A 6,461-nucleotide genomic window follows, 5' to 3' on the forward strand; every position below is an offset into this window, starting at 1 on the left:
CCAAATCAAACCTAATTTTCTAGCAAACAAAAATCATGATGGTTCCACTTAGATTGTTTCTATACCAGCTTCTATTCTTTCGAAAAGGAACTCGTTACAATCTGAGAAAACCCCTCTGGAATCAATCCGAGTCAAAGTAAGTTGAATCGAGGCGGGGGAAGCTCAGTGGAGCTTTGATACCCAAGGCCTCACCGGTTACAAGGAGGCGCAGTCACGCATTCAACTCACAGAAACCATCATGAACTTCGAAGTATGCTCAAAAGAGTAACCAATATTTTTCGAACGACTTTCCTATTAAGCTCGTTACCCTATCGGTCTCGTTTTAGTCAAAATTTTAGGCTTAGGTTTGCGTTTGGTTTCGTTTTCCTAAGGCGGGCAAGAAGAGAACGGTGATGAAATCCGAACCCTTATCTTGTATGGCCAGTCCTTGCCATTCACTAGGAAACTAAAGCAGCCGTTTTCAAGTCCTAAGCATATATGCAAACGAAGGAATACAGTAAACCCGCTGACAGGGGATTCACGGGAGTTTCGAAAAACTTACCTCCCGTATCAGACGGGCGAAGAACCGCTGAAGTCGACTCGGGCCACGACTCCTATATCATGTACGAACCCGAGGGGCCGAGGCGATATCGTAATCACCGTCCTTCTCTGCACACAGCTTTTATTTAAACCAACCCTTCCGTAGGGTTTAAATATAATAATGTCCCAGTCCAAAAATAAAGTCCAAAAAGTGTCCAAAAATAAAAAGAAAAATTACAAAAAATAAAACCCTATTTACAGTTTCTAAAAATAAACTAAAATAACTATATACAAAATCTTCTTCTTCACTCCTTTCGGATTCCTCTTTTCTTTCCTTCTTTGGCGATGCTTTCCTTTTATAGCACTTTTTCTTTCCTTGTAGATTCGCTCGAAATTTGAAAAGAATCAAAAAATACCAAAGGCGTAAAAGAGAACAAAAATTCTAAAAGAGATAAAATAAATCTAAAACCTAAAACCTAATACAAATCCGCGTCGGCGACGCCAAAAATTGATGTAGTTTTTAAGTGGTAGTAAAGTTCGTTCAACTCGGATTATGTAGACTCGATTTTAGACTCAAATTAAAATAGAAAACTTAAAAAGAAATTGTATTCAAGTTTATAAAAAGCACTGAGACTTTGGATTCCACCAATCTCCAATTTTTATGTGATTTAATCTAGTCAATATTTATGCAACTCTTTACGTTTAAAGTGATTCTAATATTTTCGCCTAGACAAGTAGATTCTCAAAACAATAGTTGTAAATCGAAAGCATGGACCATCAAAAGATTTAACCTAAGCATGACCCATCAATTGAGAACACAACCACTTAATCAGAATCATATATTCGATTTCAGTTCAATGCAAATAATCATAAAAGAATTACGAAAATTAAATTAAATAGAATTTACCACATAATAATTGGAAAAATGGCTTCCTCCGTCGCCTCAGCAATGGGGTTTAGCTCCTCATATTAATCACTTGCTAAAAATATTTGTTTATGGTTCAAAAGTTGATTAAAAGATGAAAAACTATAACTCTGAATGTTTGCAACGGTGTATTGGAGTCGCAAAATGAATGACTGACTGTGACAAAGAAGTTACTGTAGCAGAGTTACAAATTTGAGACGTTGTTCTTATTTTCAACGGATGTTCTTCAGCAGCAGCAGCAGAAATACGGGTTTCCTGCAACTTGATCAATTCGCCTCTGTAGTGTTACAAACTCCTCTGCGACTGCTCCAATAACTTCTTTTTCTTCCCTGGGACTTAAACACACCTTTTATACTACTTAGAAACCTAAAAATAGCGATTAATTCTCTCTTTTTCTTTTTAATCTCTTCTGCCGACTTCCTTAATCGTTTCTGAGACTTCCAAACCATCCTAAACTCTTCCTTAGATAGAATACTACCTTAGGAAACAATATCACGCGTTCAGTCTCCCTGGAATTCCTAAAATAATTCCACAAAGTTTCCGTGCAAAACTCAAACTCTGTTTCCTTTTTTCGGCTTATCCAGCCCAATTCGATTGATTCCAACGCACATACCAGGCCTTTTTAGTTGAATCACGTCCAGCCCAGCAAATTTCAGTGATTGAATCTCACTAAAACATCTTCGAAATCCAATCGAAAGTTTGGTTCTTCGCTGGTTATTTCTTCCCGCCTTTTTCTGAATTTAAACGAAGAAGATGACCTCCCCCTATCCTGTGCTGGTATCCCTTTAGCAGCTGCCTGGAAATGGATGCCCCTTAGTAATTGGTCACCCCTCATCCATTTGAGGGGTCCGAATAGCAAGTGTCCTCCGGGGGTCCCCCGCGCAACTTTTCGAGCCGGTTTTTCCAAAAATGTTTGTTGGCCAAAAATACCTACACACACATAAAACACTATAATAAGTACAAAAATGAGCACTATCAATATATAGAATCGAGACAAATTAGACACAAAAATGTGTCTATCACCATGTTTCTATTATTTATACCAAATGATTTCATCTTATTCCTAATCTTCCCTACACCATTCCACTTTTCAACAAATGCATAAATATTAGAATGAATCCCATAGTTTGAAACAGTGTCAGGATCCAAATCAACAAGGAAAGTTATCTATCTCTCCACCAAACTAATGTCTCCATGATTATCAGATGCAGTTAACAATGATCCCAAGACAAATTCATTTGGATTCATCGGCATGATCGGAAGACTATCAGTGATGAAGAATCACGAATTTTCCAGGAGAGAGCTAAATTTTATGTTCACGATGAACATAACAAGAAGACTAGTGGTGTTAAGGGATCAATTTGTAGTTCTAATACTGTAGAAAGGACTCGGAGTCGTCTCATAGTTCCTAAAGGCTATATGCGAATTCAAACTGTGGGCCTTTAATGTGTCAGTTATACATCAAAAAAAAATCGAAAATTATTGTTACACGTGTCTTTAGATAGTAATATTTGTACACACAGCTTCTCTAAATATGTTTTTTGGCCAAATTCATATATTATTATTGTATCATCGATCATTAAATATATGGATATATTAGATTTTTCACAAACATAATGTCGCTTTTACTCTCCCATGAATATTTATATAATATAAATGGAAATTCACCAAGATCTGCGTTTCTTGGTAGCAAATAATTAGAATTTTAGACTTATATATAAACTAAAATCCAAAATACAACATTCTTCTTCAAAAATTTGAAAATGACATAATCCGTAAATATATTAAATTAAATTTGGAGTTTCGCAAATCGTAAATAAACTGCTGTGGAAACCAAGGTGACAATACTTGCTACACCAAAATCCCATCAACAAGTTAGAAACATAAAGATTTCATATTCACTAAAAGTAATACAAAAACCACAATTTTTTTCTTCTGAAAATGTACAACGAAATAGTGAGATATCTTCATTTTAATTTATCTTCTTCTTTAGTGATACCGTGGTTTTTGATTGTGACCAACGAAGATGTACAATAGGTTAACCATATTATTACCTTATAAAGTTGAAATCCAATAAAAAATTAATTCTTTGGGTTTTCATAGATTAGGTTTTCGAAAAAAATCAATTTTCAATTTAGAAGGAAAATAATGGAGTAATTAAACATGGTGTTAAAATAAGGAATAATAAGATTTGATGCATGTGAACAATCAAATTAACGGGGAGGTAACTATACTCATTAAATACTGATAAAAAAAATCAAGGCTCATTGAGAACATACAACCAAATAATAAAACGATGGAAGTGATGCAGTCAATATTTAGTACAAGATATTCAATAACTTTGGAACAATGAGCTGAATGAAAAACCCACATTGTCATCGTTTTGGTATAAATATTTTTTGTTCTAAAAAATAATAATTTGGTACAGGAAACCAAGACGCGATTTTTTCTGAATACAAAAGCATTGTGTAACCATGTGATCCTACAATTTGGTATGTAATCAAAACATCTGTTAGGATTAAAATTGAAATGATTCTTATTGATCCAATATACTCTCATAACTAGAACGAAAATGTTAAATATACATTTTTATTATGATAAGGGTAGTAGACTTTGTCCATTGTAAACTAACATTTGTTAATTAGTAACCTTATACACTTAACCAGAACTTTATTTTATTTACTCGGGATGTTGTAATCTTAAAGTTTTCTTACCTTGTTCTTAAAAAATATGTCCCAAATGATGTTTTTACTAACTACTAAATGCAAGTTAAAGACAAAACTTAGGTACCAAACAATAATAAACTCTATTTTTATTTAATAATTTCAAATGTGGATTGATAAAAGCGTGTGATATTTGATGTTATTTGTGCAGGAGAAGAGAAGGAAGAAAATGATCGAAATCTAAAGTTGAATTAATTTTTCTTATATTAATTTAATTTCTCAATTTCGTAAAACTAGATAACATCAGTTGGTATATAGAATATTTTTTTGAGACGACTTGTTTTCTTTTAGGTAAACGTTGGATAAGATGAAATAATGTTACCTTGTAGTAAATTCAAAGGCCCTTATCTAAATATTTATTTCAATGGTTAAAATGACTTTATGTTATAGGGGCTAATGAGAAAGATCAATCGCTAATTATTGAATCATATAACTCATAAAAAAACTATTAAAGGAAGATTATATTCTCAAATATAGTCGTTCTAATAAGGTTCTAATATCGAAAGATATCTATATAGATCATGGAACCTCAAGATGAGAGAATCTCCATAAAGCATTGTGTGCAATAATTGTTAAAGCGGGAGTTCGAGATGTAAGATCTGGTAATATTGTAACTAGCGGTCCATTAATTTCGTCAACTTAAAAGTCGGACATTTTTAAATGGACAAGCTGATACAATAACAGTTGTGTTAATTTATTTATTTATTTTTATTTTTTTTAAAATTGATTGATTTGTATTTAAATAAAAGAGTTGCGTCCCCCGTGGTTTGCATTACATCAAATACGTGTAAATGCTACAATAGCTGAAATAGGTTATAATACCTAAAATTAGGTAAGTCATAAACATGTGTATCTGGATACACCTAACAATAATATCGAGACATTAGTTTGAAAAATAGTTTTTAATCTTCATGGTACCGCTAAGCTGGAACTTTTTATAAAATATCGCAGGATGTCTCTTATAGAGAAAAACTAATCAGACTTTCTGAGTTTTGATTTTTCAGTAGGTTTATTAGAGTATCTAAATATTATCTGTTAGAGCACTGCTGAATCCACCAAGCATTGGTATGTCAAGTTTAGTTCCAAAATTCGGACGCTTGAATTGCTTACTAAAGTCAATTTCGTTAGGTTAGACTTAGGATGATATAAAAAGAATATCTAGTTACTCAATGAAGATTGTAGACAAATGAAAACGTCATCCTTCATATTAAGGTTAGTGGATATTGGCCTTGATTTATTATGTTTCTATTAAGTTGTTACAATTGCATTCCTTGGAAACATAACATGCAAAAATTGTTTTACAACTTAACTTGTATGATCAAGACTAATTATTTCGACAATCGTGATCTTGATTGATCTTGGTCACGCAGTTTCGGATCTGGTATATCTTGTCTTTCTTGATATTTTACATCTAGACGGAAGATCCTTGACTCGGAATTAATCATATAGTATTTTTGATATTTTTATTGTATTTTACTGGTCAACGTATAGTTTGATTCCTTGCTATTTTAAAGAAGTCCTAAGGGAACTGGGCTGCATAAGTTTTTATAGAAGTAAAAAAACACTTGGCAGTGGATTCTTTTAGATGATTCAAGTGCATCGTCCAGATTGGTTGTAAGCACATGGATACTGAGAAAACTGAGTAACTAGGGTAGTTTATTCGGTCTCAACTATACGAAGTTGTGGTAGTCAATTTGTGTAGCGGCTTAGTCCTGAACATGTTCAAAATTGGGTTAGGATTCGAGGCTTTCTTCCAGACAGTTTTCTCAATTAATAAAATCTTGTATGTTTGTGGTTCTACTTTACTTTCATATTATAATTTTTTTTTTATAATTAACGTAATTACAAGCGTAAGTTAACAACATCTTGGATAAATCCTTGCAATATGTAACGTGATCGGGATCTAGAGCATATCCAAGATCACCGTAGTAAAGTTAATCTTGAGTCATTAACATCGGTAAAATTATACAAGGTGTTCTAGTGTTCTTATCCTCAATTTTTCATTATCTTAGCTAGTAGTTTGCTAGTAGAGGATACTTGTTCTTCCTCCGACCGGTTACGATGTTCATATTTCAGACTTCAGACAAATCTAGTAAGGGTAACAATCATTAATATATTGCACAGAGGAAAATCAGACAAATTTCTTAAGTATAAAAAGTTGTTGAAGAGATGAAAGTATGGTTTGTGGTCTCTATGAAGTATTATCAAGCACAATGATCAGTCGAGATAGCAACTGGCGAAAACTAGAAGAGCCAAATTCAAAAATTCAAATATGAAGTTACAACTTACAAGAA

The sequence above is a fragment of the Papaver somniferum genome, chromosome 8 (genome assembly GCF_003573695.1).
Source record: "Papaver somniferum cultivar HN1 chromosome 8, ASM357369v1, whole genome shotgun sequence".
Classification (NCBI taxonomy): Eukaryota; Viridiplantae; Streptophyta; class Magnoliopsida; order Ranunculales; family Papaveraceae; genus Papaver; species Papaver somniferum.